The sequence below is a fragment of the Pteropus vampyrus genome, unplaced genomic scaffold, assembly GCF_000151845.1.
Source record: "Pteropus vampyrus isolate Shadow unplaced genomic scaffold, Pvam_2.0 Scaffold137, whole genome shotgun sequence".
Taxonomy (NCBI): Eukaryota; Metazoa; Chordata; class Mammalia; order Chiroptera; family Pteropodidae; genus Pteropus; species Pteropus vampyrus.
Window position 1 is genome coordinate 789321 of NW_011888918.1, and position 14181 is coordinate 803501.

Here is a 14181-nt window from a genome sequence, read left to right on the forward strand (position 1 = left end):
GGACCTAGAGGGTACTGTGCTGAATGAAATAGGTCAGACAGAGAAAGACAAATGTCGCTCGATTTCACATACATGTGAAATCTAAAGAAAAAAAATCAACAACAAAAGTGAAGATAAACTCATAGATACAGAGAATATTTTGAGGGATACTAGATGGGAGGAGGGTTGTTGGAAAAGACAATGGGATTAAAAGCTACAAATGGATAGTTGCAGAATAGACATGGAGATGTAGAGTATAGCATGGGGAAGATGGTTGTAATAAAATAATGTTGTAATAAATATGCAAGGGGAAGTGGGGGACTAGATTTAGTGGGGTGATCACTTTGAGGGTTATGTGGATTTCTGATCACTATGCTATACAATTGAAACTGGTAAATTATTGTATGCCAACTATAATTGAAAAAAAAAACACCATTGAATTGTACAATGTAAATACAAGCAACTAATTATCTATTATATTTCAGTAAAGACGGAAAAAATCCTTATTGTTTCTATACTCTAATAATGAATTGTCAGAAAAAGTAAAATTTTAAAAATCACTTTTGCAATTGCAGCAAAAAGAATAAAATACCTAGGGATAAACCTAATGTAACACTTGTGAAGGACCTATATAATGAAAATTATAAGAAACTATTAAAAAAATTGAAGATGAAACAAGGAAATGGAAAGATATTCTGTATTCTTGAACAAGAAGAATCAACCTAGGTAAAATGATCTTATTACCTAGAGCAGGGGCCCTAACCCCTGGGCTGTAGACTGATACCCATCCATGCCTACTGGGCACAGGAAGTAAAGGCAAAAATAAATATGTCGAACTAAAAATCTGTATAGCAAAAGAAACCATCAACAAGGCAAAGAGGGAACCATCCAAATGGAAGAATATATTTGCAAACAACACCTCTGATAAGAGGCTGATATCCAAAATATACAAAGAACTCATACGATTCAATAACTACAAAAAACAAACAAACAAACCACAATCCAATTAAAAAATAGGCAGAAGACCTGAATAGATATTTTTCCCAAGAAGATATACAAATGACTAGCAGACATATGGAAAAATGCTCAACTTCACTAGCTATTACAAAAATGCAAATCAAAACCACGATGAGATACCATCTCATATCTATTAGAATAGCTATCATAAGTTGGTCAAGTATTAACAAGTGTTTGAGAGGATGAGGAGAACAACAGACTGCAAATTGGTACAACCACTATGGAAAACAATATGGAAGTTCCAAAAAATACTAAGAATTGAATTACCATATGACTCAGCAATCCTTCTTCTAGTAACTTATTCAAAAAACCTGAAAACATTTATCCTCAAAGATATATGCCCCTCTATGTTCATAGCAGTATTATTCACGTTGGCCAGGACATGGAAGCAACTGAAGTGTCCTACGATAGATGATTGGATAAAGAAGCTGTGGTACATATATACAATGGAATATTACTCAGCTATAAGAAAAGATGAAATACTGCCATTTGCAACAACATGGATAGCAAAATAACCAGACATATATGGGATATAAATCTAAAAGCAATAAACAAACATGACAAACAGAGGCTCATGGATATGGACAGTGGTTACTACAGAGAGGAGGTAGACAAGGGTAAAGGGAGTTAAATAGTTGGTGACGGAAGGAAATCTAACCTTGGGTAGTGAACACACAATGCAATATATATACAACATACCGTTGAATTGCACACTCAAAACTTATTGGATTTGGTTTATTAATGTCACCCAAAAATTGTAATTAAAAAATAAAAATAAAAACCTTAATGTTATATATGTACAATGGAATATTAGTTGGCCATAAAAAAAAAAAGAATATCATCTTACCATCTGCAGCAACATCAATGGACCTAGAGGGTATTACACTAAGTAAAATAAGTCTGATAAAGACATATACCATACGGTTTCACTTATATATGGAATCTATAGAAGAAAATAAACAAACAAATCAGAAACAGACTCATAGATACAGAGAACAAACTGATGATTGCCATATTGGAGGGAAGTTGGGGGTGCTGGGTGAAAAAGGTGAAGGGATTAGGTAAAAATTGATAGTTACAAAATAGTTACGGAAATGTAAAGTACAGCGTAGTCATAATATTGTAATCATTATGTATAATGCCAGGTGGGTACTACCAGATTTAGGAGGGGAGATTACTTTGTAAATTATATAAATGTCTAATTACTATGCTGTCCCCTGAAACTAATATAAAATAATGTTGAATGTCAGCTGTAATTTTAAAAATCCTTTATTTCTTTCTTTGTGTGATGTCCTAGTAAAAAGGTTACGTAGATTTGTGAAAAGAGCAAAAAAAAATTGTCAAAGAGAATGGAATAATATTTACATTGTTAATCAAGGGTTTGTTATTTTAGGAAGTAAAACACCATTGTTAACTGATTTTTTGACCCTGTTACAGTTGCAAATAATTTTTAAGTTATTTCTCCTAATAAATAAAGAATTAGTTGATAAAAAACAATGGATTGATTCTTTATTTACATGTATTAAAATAAATACTGGTTCATAAAAAAAATCTCATCCATCTTTTTTTTCTTTTGACAGAAAGTGACAAGCTAATCCTAAAGTTAATATAAAAATTCAGGACCCAGAATAGCCAAAACAATGCTCAAAGAGAACAACAAATTTGGAGGACTCATATTGCCTTAGTCCAAAACCTACTACAACACTATGGTAATCAGGACAGTATAGTACTGGAATTAAGAGAGATACGTAAATAGAATCAAATTATGGCCCAAAATAAACCCTGAATATATGGTCAATTGATTTTTGACAAGTATGCCAAGATCATTCAATGGGGGCAAAGAATGGTCTTTTTGACAAATGTTGCTGGGACAACTGGATATTCTCATGTAAAAATATGGTGTTGGACCCCTACCTCATATAACATACAAAATTAACTCTGAATAGATTATAGACATAAATGTAAGAGCTAAAACTGTAAAACTCAGAAGAATGCATAGTAGTAAATCTTCATGAACTTGGGTTAAGCAATGTTTCTTATATATGACACTAAAAGCATAATGATAAAAGAATAATAGATAATTTGAGCATTATCAAAATAAAAAACTTTTGTGATTCAAAGGACACTTTCAAAAAATTTAAAAGCAATCTGCAGAATGAGAGAAAATATTTGCAAAATATATATCTGATAATAGTCTAGTATCCAAAATATATGAAGAACTACAACAATGAAAAATCAAAATCTCAATTTAAAAAGGGCAAAAAATTTAATTGGCATTTCTCAAGTGGCCAATAAGCACATGAAAAGATGCTTCATATCATTAGGAAAATGCAAATTGAAACTAAAGTGAGATACTATTTCACTCCCACTGGGATGGCTGCAATAACAAGTGTTGGCAAGAATGTGGAGAAGTTGGAACCTTCATACATCACTAGTGGGAATGTACAATGATGTAGCTGTTTTGGAAAATAGTTTGGCAGTTCCTCAAAATGTTAAACATGGAGTTGCCATATGGTCTAGAAATTCCACTCCTAGGTATATTTATAACAAAAATGAAAACGTATGTCCAAACAAAAACTCGTACATGAATCAAACCAACATTATTCATAATAGTCAAAATGTGAAAACTACCCAAATGCTCATCAACTTATAAATGGGTAATTTAAATCTGGTACATAGATAGAGCAGAACATTATTCAATCATAAAGAGTAATGAAATACTGATACATGCAACACCATGGATGAACCTTGAAAACAATATCATAACTGATGGAAACTGCTCACAAAAGATTATGTATTGTATGATTCTATTTATATGAAATATACAGAAAAGGAAAATCTCTAGAAATGGAAAATCGATTGGTGGTTGCCGGGGGCTCAAGAGAAGAAAGGATGGGAAGGGATTGGTAATGAATATAGGATTTCTTTTAGAGAAGACTAAAAATGTTGTAAAATTAGAACAACTAACTATGTGAAAGTTGCACAATACTATCACAGTGAGTGTTGGTGATCAGCCTTTAATTAATCAAGTTTGTGCTGCACTCCAAAAGCTCAAGGAACCTGTGTGGAAGGACAGAGAACAACTATGTGATAAATTATTTTCTTTGTCTTCTTCCCTATCACCCAGCCCTGAGTCCCCACCACTGCTATCATTATCTAGTAGCCTGAGGATGGCAAGAATTGGGGGATACCTCTTAGAGTAGCTTGGAGCTTCTAGAAGGCCACCAAAATTCATTTCCATCTCATCGATAGGAGAAAATGATGTTTGAATAAAGTGCCAAGAATCTTCCCTGAAGGTTGAGCAGGGGTATTCTAGTTGTGCTTCAAATGGATGTACTCAAGGAACTCAGGTTTGATTTCTCTAATCATCCATCCATCCATCCATCCATCCATCTACCAACATCTATTTCCTGGTTACTATCTCAGCTTGATACCATATGCCAGAAACACTGCCAGGAGTTGAAGGACACTTTACCTGTCACTCAGGGAACTCAAAAATATGTACACACAACAACACATAATTATCATGTGAAGTAGAATGTAACTAACCACATATAACTATAAACAAAATGCTACTAGAGCTGCTCCTTGGGGTGGGTTCAGGTTGGAAAGAACCAAGAAGGCTTAGAGGAAGAGATTTTTTTGATGGATGGGAAATGGGGTGGAGCTAGGATTGATGCTGTGAGTGGAGATGCTTATGAAAGAGCAGCTGGGGTAAGGGATGTTGCCGGGGTGGGTTTTTAATTCTAACCCTAACCCTGACCCTAACGTCGGCATTCCTGACTGGGAACTCTTATGTGATCAGCGTTGTGCTGAATACTTAAAATCTAACTTAAAATATAGGAGTTTGGACCTCACCCTCTAAATCAGAGGCAAAAATTAACAAACAAACAAACAAATAAATAAATAAATAAAAAGTAAGTAAGAAGCAAGCAGGTTTTTTTTTTTTTTTTTTTGGATAAAGAGCCAGAGAGTAAATATTTTAGGCTTTTCAGGCCATTTGGCCTCTGTCACAAACACTCAACTCTGTTGTAACTTGAAAGCAACCACAGATAATATATCAACAAATGAGTTGAACCATGTCCAATTGAACATCATTTTTATGAACCCTAAATTTAAATTTTATATTTTACATGTCATAAAAAAATTCCTTTAATTTTTCAACGATTAAAAAATATAAAAGTCAAGTGACATCAACAAAAGGGTGACATAGGAGACTCCAGCTTCTGTCCCCCCACAAAGGTCAACAACTTGACAGCTTTCCTCTAACATAAATAGCTCTGAGAGAACTCTGGAGTCCACTTAAGAGACTATGGCAAAGAAGTAGAACATAAATCCTGAAAATAATCACAAAATAAGAGATATAAAACTGCTTCATTTTGCCTGCATCACATCATCTCCCAAGTCCACATTGCTCAGCACCAAGAAAGAACTTCATCACTAGAAAGGATTCTTCTCATGAGGAAAGGAAATAGGGAGTAAGCACCAGCATCCCCAACCTTTTGGAGCATTGCACAAAGGTCCCACTTTAGTTTCACCCAACAAAGATCAGCAATGCTGAGATGTATACCAACTACTTAGGAACAAAGAGGAAAAGCGGGGCTACTAATAACAGCAATGCTATAGAAGCAACTGTGATTCAGACACCTCTACAGGCAAACTCAGCACATTTCACCACTGAAGAAACAAACACTGTAGGGCCCCTGCAAATTTCACCAGCTTTTGCCCCATAGATATTTGTGTTTGCCGACACCTGAGTCCTTTTCTGTTTCCTCCTCCCTCCACACTCAGAGCCTAAGAACTGCAATAGCAGACAGCCCAAGGCTCTCTGGCTACATGCCAGCCTAGACTTCTTCAGCTAACCCTAAACACTGTGCAAATGGTCAGAACTAACCCCTTCAGCTGTGAATCTGCATGCCCCCTGACTGACTCCTATCACCAGCCTCTACTACCATGTGCATGCCCAGTGAAATACTGCATAGCTATGGGAGAGCATGCTGACATCCAGAGCCCTAGCAGCTGCCAGTGAGCCCATAGTTGGTCCTGGCCCTTTCTGCCTTCTTTGGCCCGCATTTGTGTCTGCATCCAGCCCTGCCATACCATAGACACCTGCAGCTGGTCCCTGCAGCCAAGTGTGTATATAACACTGGCTCCAGCCACCATTGCTGCCTGTCCACTGGAACTGAAGGTGCTGCTGAGAACCCCAAAAGCCCTTGAAGCCACTGTTGACCTCCTGCAGTGCTTGCCAAAGATCACATATTTATCAATGCTGTGGATCCCAGTGGACCTAGCCAAAGAGACATCACACACTCCTGGACCCAGTGCCATCACATGTCCCCACACTTGGCACCCTGCACCACTAGACCCAGGGTCACTGTGTGCTACAGCATTTCCCCGTTTGCAGATAAAAAAGTCTTCCTTTACCATAGTCAGTACATAAAACCTGGAAGAGCAACTGCTTCTTTAAATGCACAGATATCTATGCAAATATACAGGGATAACAAAGAATCAGGGCAACATGACTCCACCAAAGTTATACAGTAAACCTCCAGCAACTGGCATCGAAGAAATGGAAATCCAGGAATTCCCCAACAAAGAATTCAAAATAATTGTTATAAAGATACTTAGAAAGCTACAATAGAACACAGATAAGCAAATAAATAATTCAGGAAAATAATATAAGAACAAAATGAGAAGTTAAAGAAATAGAAAATATAAATTTTGGAGCTGAAGAATACAATGACTGAAGAATTCAATAAAGAGCTTCAACAGCAACTAGACTGAGCAGAAGAAAGAATCAGAAAGCTAGATGAGAAATCAATTGAAATTACCCAAACAAAAAGAAAGAAAAAAAGAAAAGGAATGAAAAAAAGCCTTTGAGGCTTTTGGGATACCATCAAGAGATGCACCATTGCAGTCCAAGAAAGAGAAGAGAAGGAGAAAGGGGTAGAATGACCTATTTAAAGTAATAAAGCCAGAGAACTTCCCAAACCTTGGAAGAGATTTAGAATACAAGTTTATGAAGCTAATAGGTCACCCCAAAATTTCAATCCAAAATAATCTTCTCCCAGACACATTATAGTAAAACTGTCTAAAATTTTAGACAGAATTTAAGAGCTGTGAAAGAAAAAAAAAAGTTTCTATCATAAAAGAAAATCTCATAAGACTATTAGTGGATTTATCAGCAAAGATTTTGCAGGCCAGAGATAATGGGATGTTATATTCAAAAGGTAGAAATAAAGAAACTGATAATAAAGAATTACCCAAAAAAGTTGTCTTTCAGAAATGAAGATGAAATAAAGACTTTTACTAATAAAGAAAAGCTGAGAGAGTTCATCACAACTACACCTGCCCTACAAGAAATGTTGAAGAGTTCTTCAAGTGAAAATAAAAAGATGCTAATTATTCACATGGGAACATATAAAAATATACAACATATTAGCAAAGGTAAGCATATAGTCAGAATTGGAATACTGTAATACTGTAATACTGAGGTGTAGTAAATATTTAACTCTAGTATAAAGATTAAAGGACAAAACTAAGATAACTAAAGCTACAAAAATCTGCTATGAATACATACTATAAAATGATGCAAATTTTAACATCAAAAACATCAAGGGGTGAATAAAAGGGTAGAATTTTGGTAGGCAATTGAAGTTAAATTGTTAGCATAAAATAGATGGTTACATCTGTAAAATATTTTATGTGAGCCTCATGGTAACCACAAAGCAAAACCTTATAGTAGATTCACAAAAGATTAAGAGAAAGGAATAACAGAATACTACTATAGAATATCATCAATTCATAAAGAAAGGCAGCAAGAAAGGAAATGAGGGAACTAGAAAACAGCCAGAAAACAATTAATAATATGGCATTAGTAAGTACTTATGTATCAATAATACTCTGAATAATAAATTATTTAAATTCTCCAATCAAAAAGCATAGAGTAGAGAGGTGGGTTAAAAACCAAGACCAAACTACATGCTGCCTACAAAAGACCTTTCTCAGCTTTAAGGACACAGATAGGCTCAAAGTAAAAGGATAGAAAAAGATATTCCATGCAAAGGAAAACCAAAACAAAGCACAAAATAGGTATATTTATATCATTTAAAAATAGACTTTATGGCAACAATGATAACATGAGACTAAGAATATCGCTATATATAAAGAGATCAATTCATTGAGAAGATAAAATAGTCATAAGTATATATGTACCCAGCATCAGAGCTGGGTCTGTAAAGCAAATACTAACAGATCCAGGAAAGAAATAGACAACAATAATAGAAAGGGAGTTCTGGATCCTAATTCCAACAGAGGAGGATCATCTTGAAAGAAAATCAAAAAGAAAACATTGAACTTGAATCATACTTTATACCAAATAAACCTAACAGGCATATTCAGAACATTACATCCATCAGCAGCAGAATATGCATTCTTCTCAAGCACACAGGGAACATTTCCCAGGATAAATCATATTATAGGACACAAAATAAGTCTTAGGAAATTTAAGATTATAATCATGCCAGGTACCTTTTCTGATGACAATGGCAAGAAACTAGAAATCAGCAACAGGAGGAAAGATGTAAAATTCACAAACATATATAAATTAGCAACAAACTCTTCAATAATCAGTAGATCAAAAAAGAAATCAAAGTGAAATTAAAATATTTTGAAATAAATGGAAATTTGCTTGCAACATTTCAAAACCTATGGCATGTTGCAAAAGCAGTTCTAAGAGGGAAGTTTATAGTGATAAATGCCTATATTAAGAAAAAAAGATCTCAAATAAATAACCTAACTTTACAACTCAAGGAACTAGAAAAAGAACAAACTAAGCTCCAAATTAGCAAAAATAGAAAGAATAAAAACAAATATCAAAGCTAAAATAAATAAATTAGGAACCAGAAAAAAAAATGCAAATGAAGACCACAATGGATACCACCTGTTAGAATGGCTATTACCAACAAGTAATAACAAGTAAGTGTTAGAGAGGTTATGGGGGAAAAGGAACCCTTTATACACTGTTGGTGAAAATGTAAACTGGTACAGCCACTATGAAAAACAGTATGGAAAGCCTCAAAAAATTAAAAATAGAGCTACTACGTGATCCAATAATTTCACTTTTGGGTATCTACCCCAAAAATTTGAAAACATTTATCCATAAAGATATATGCATCCTGATGTTCACTGCAGCAATATTCATAGTGGCCAAGACATATAAACAACCCAAGTGTCCTCCGATAGATGATTGGATGAAGAATATGTGGTACATATATACAATGGAATATTATTCAGCCATAACAAAAGATGAAAAGTATTTTATTCATTTGTGACAACATGGATAGATCTTGAGATTATCATGCTAAGCAAAATAAGTCAGAAAAGTCAAGAACCATATGATTTCACTTATATGTGGGATATATAACTGATAATAACAAACAAGACAAATGAATAGAGACTCATGAACACAGACAGCAGTTTAGTGGTTACCAGAGTGAAAGGGGGAATGGAGGAGGTAGATAAGGGTAAAGGGGTCAAATATATGGTGATAGAAAAAATTTAACTTTGTGTGGTGAACACATAATGCAATAACACATATGATGTATTGTTGAATTATACACTTGAAACCTATATAATTTTGTTAACAGATGTCACCTCAATACATTTAATAAAAAACTCGTAGATACAGACAACAGCTTAGTGGTTACCAGAGGGAAGGAAAGATGAGGGGGAGGTAAATAAGGGATAAAGAGGTCAAATGTGTGGTGACGGAGATTTGACTTTGGATGGTGAATACATAATGCAATATACAATGACATATTATTGAATTAGACACTTCAACTCAAAAACCTATATAATTTTATTAACCAATGTAATCCCAATAAATTTAATTAAAAATAAATAAATAAAAAGTACTTTTAAAACATAAATAAAACTAAAAGCTGATTTTTGAAAAAATAACCAAAATTTACAAACTTTTAGCTAGACTAAGATAAAGAAGATTCAAATAAATAAAATCAGACATGAAAGGGGAGAAATTACAACAGACATGATGGAAATACAAAGGGTCATAAAAGACTACTATGTGTAATTATAGCCAACAATTTGGATAACCTAGAAGAAATGAGTAAACTCCTAGAAACATATCAAGTATCATGAAGAAATAGAAAATATGACCAGATCAGTAACAAGTAAGAGAACTGAGTCAGTAATCAGAAACCTCTCAGCCAAGCAAAGCCCAGGCCAAGACGATTTCGCTGGTGAACTTTACCAAACATTTAAAGAAGAATTAACAACATTTCTTCTCAAACCCTTTTCAAAAACTAAAAGGAAACATTCTCAAACTCACTTTACGAGGCCAGAATTACCCTGATACCAAAATCAGATAAGGGCGCTACATGAAAATAAAACTACAGACCAATCTCTCTGATGAATATAAATGCAAACATTCTAAGAAAATATTAGAAAACTGAATTCAATAGCACATTTAAAAGTTCATACACCATGATCAAGTGGGATTTATCTCTAGAATAATATATCACATTAATAGAATAAAAGATAAAATTCATATGATCACCTCAATTGATGCAATAGAAAGCATTTAACACAATTCAACATCCTTTCATTAAAAAAACAAACCTCTCAACAAATTGGGTAGAGAAGGAACAGATCTCAGTATAATAAACTCCATATATGCCAAGTTCACAGCTAACATACTTAACAGTGTTTGAAAGCTTTTCCTTTAAAGTCAGGAATAAGACAAGGGTGATCCCTCTTACCACTTTTATTCAACATAGTACTGGAAGTCTTACCAGAGCAATCAGATAAGAAAAATAAATAAAAGGCATTCAAATCAGAATGAAAAAAGTAAAATTGTCTTTGCAGATGATATGATATTTTTTAATTTATAGATTTACATTTTTTATCCACTAGGTTGTGAAATATTTTTTTTTAAAGAGAGGGAATTTTTTTAATTGATTTATTTTTTTATGGTGACATTGGTTAATGAAATCCAATAAGTTTCAGCTGTACACTTTAACAGTAAGGCATATATATATTTACATTGTGTGTTCACCTCCCAAAGTTAGATTTCTGTCACCACATATTTGACCCCCTTTACTCTGTCTACCTTCCCTCTCCATCCTCCACCTTACCCTCTGGTAACCACTAGTCTATTGTCCATGACCATGAGTCTCTGTGTTGTTTGCCCTGTTCATTTGTTGCTTTTAGGTTTATATCACACATATAAGTGATATCATGTGATTTTCAACTTTTTCTGTCTGGCTTATTTCGCTTAGCATGATTATCTTGAGGTCCATCCATGTTGTCGCAAATGGCAGTATTTCATCTCTTCTTATGGCTGAGTAATATTCCACTGTATATATGTACCACAGCTTCTTTATGCCATCACCTATCCATGGACACTTAGGTTGTTTCCATGTCTTAGCTACCATGAATAATGCTGTAATGAACATAAGTGTGTATATATATTTACAAATAAATGTTTTCAAAAATTTCAGGTTGATACCCAGAAGAGAAATTGCTGGATCATATAGTAGCTCTATTCTTAATTTTTTGAGGAATCTCCATACTGTTTTCCATTGTGTCTGTACCAATCTGCAATCCCACCAGCAGTGTATGAGGGTTCCTATTTCTCTGCATCCTCTCCAACACTTGTAATTTCTTGTCTTGTTTCTTATTTCTTATTGACAATAGCAATTCTAACAGGTGTGAGTTGGTATTGCATTGTGGTTTGATTTGCATTTCCCTTATAGCTAGTGAAATTGAGCATCTTTTCATGTATCAGTTGGACATTTGTATGTCTTCTTGGGTTCAAGTCCTCTGCCAATTTTTTAACAGGATTGTTTTTTGAGTTATTGTAGTTCTTTATATATTTTGAATACTAGTCCTTTATCCAAGGGACTGTTTGCAAATATCTTCTCCGATTCACTTGGTTGCCTCTTGTATTGTTAATGGTTTCCTCATTGGCGCAGAAACTTTTTAGTTTAATGTAATCCCATTCATTTATTTTTGCTTTTACTTCCCTCAACTTTGGTGTCAAATTCATAAAATCCTCTCTGAGACCAAGGTGCTTAAGTTTAGTATCTACATTCTCTTAATTGTTTCAGGTCTTATATTTAGGTCTTTAATCCATTTAAAGTTAATTTTTGTGTACGGTGTCAAATATTAGTCTAATTTCATTCTTTTGTATATGGCTTTCCAATTTTCTCAACACCATTTATTAAAGAGACTTTCTTTTAACTCTATGAAATGTTTTTTTCTCCTTTGTCAAAAATTATTTGTCTGTATACATGTGGGTTTTTTACTGGCCTCACAATTCTGCACCATTGGTCTGTTTTTCTGCCAATGCCATACTGCTTTGATTACTGTAGCTTCGTAGTATAGTTTGAAGTCATGGAGTATGATACCTCCAGCTTTGTTCTTTTTTTACAAGATTGCTTTAGCTATTTAAGATATTTTGTGGTTCCACACAAATTTTATGGTTTATGTTCTACTTCCTTGAAAAATGCCATTAAGATTTTGGTAGGAATTGCATTTAATCTGTATATTGCTTTAGGTAATATGATCATTTTAACCATGTTGATTCTCTCAATCCACGAATACAGAATGTCTTTCCATTTCTTGGTATCTTCTTCAGTTTCTTTCAATAATGTCTTGTTTTCAATGCATAGGTCCTTCACATCCTTTAAGTTTATTCCTAAATATTTTATTCTTTTTGTTGCAATTGAAAATGAGATTTTTTAAATTTCTTTTTCTGAAATTTCATTGTTAGTATTCAGGAATCCAATGGATTTTTGTCCATTGATTTTGTATCCTACAACTTTACTGTATTTGTTTATTGTTTCTAATAATTTTTCTGGTTGTCTTTAAAGTTTTAGAAACATAAAGAATCATGTCATCTAAAAAAGTGAAAATTTAACTTCTTTTCCATTTTAGATGCCTTTCTTTATCTTTTCTGATTGTTCTGATTAGGACATCCAGTACAATGTTGAATGACAGTAGTGAGGGTGAGCATTCTTGTCTTGTTCCTGATCTGAAAGAAAAATCTTTCAATTTTTCATCATTAAGTATAATCTTAGCTGGGAGTTAGTCATATATGGCCATATTATACTGAGGTACTTTCCTTATATAACCATTTTATTGAGTGTTTTAATCATAAATTAATTTTATATCTTGTCAAATGCTTTCCCTGCATTTATTGATATGATCATATGATTTTTATTTTTTATTTTGTTAATGTGGTATATCACATTAATTGATTTGTATATGTTGAATCATCCTTGCACTCCTGGAATGAAGTTGAGTTGACCATAATTTATTATCTTTTTAATGTATTTTCTATTCGACTTGCTTTTATTTTGTTTAGAATCTTTGCATTTGCATTCATCACAGATATTGGTCTGAAATTTTTTTTCTTTGTTTTCCTTGCCAGGGTTTCACACAAGGTAACACTGACCTTATAAAATGAGTTAGGAGGTATTGCATCTTCAATGTTTTGGAAGAGTTTGAGAAGGGTAGGTATTAAATCTTTGACTGTTTTGTAGAATTCACTAATAAAGCCATCTTGTCCTGGACTTTTACTTTTTCGGGAGGTATTTAATGACTTTCAATTTCCTTATTGATAATCAGTCTAATTAGATTTTCCAGTTCCTTTTGATTCAGTCTAGAAGGTTATATGTTTCTAAGAACTTATCTCTTTTTTCTAAGTTATCAAATTTGATGGTTGTGTAGCCTTTTATAGTTTTTGCCTATAATCCTTTGTATTTCTTTGGTGTCCATTGTAACTTCTTTTGTTTCCAGTTTTGTTTACTTGAATTTTCTCTTTTTTCCTTAATCTAGCCAGAGTTTTGTCAATTTTATTAATCTTTTCAAAGAAAGAGCTTTTTGTTTCACTAATTTTTTTCTACTGTCTATTGTTCTCAATTTTGTTTAATTAGGCTCTATTTTTTATTATTTCCTTCCTTCTACTGAATTTGGGCTTCATCTTTCTTCTTTTTCTAGGTATTTAGGGAGCAATGTTAGGTTATTTTTTCAAGATTTTCCTTGTTTCTTGAGGTAGGCCTCTAATGATATAAACTTCCCTCTTATTATCACTTTTGTTGAATCTCCAAAATTTTGCTATATTTTATTGTCATGCTCATTTGTTTCTACATACTTTATTTT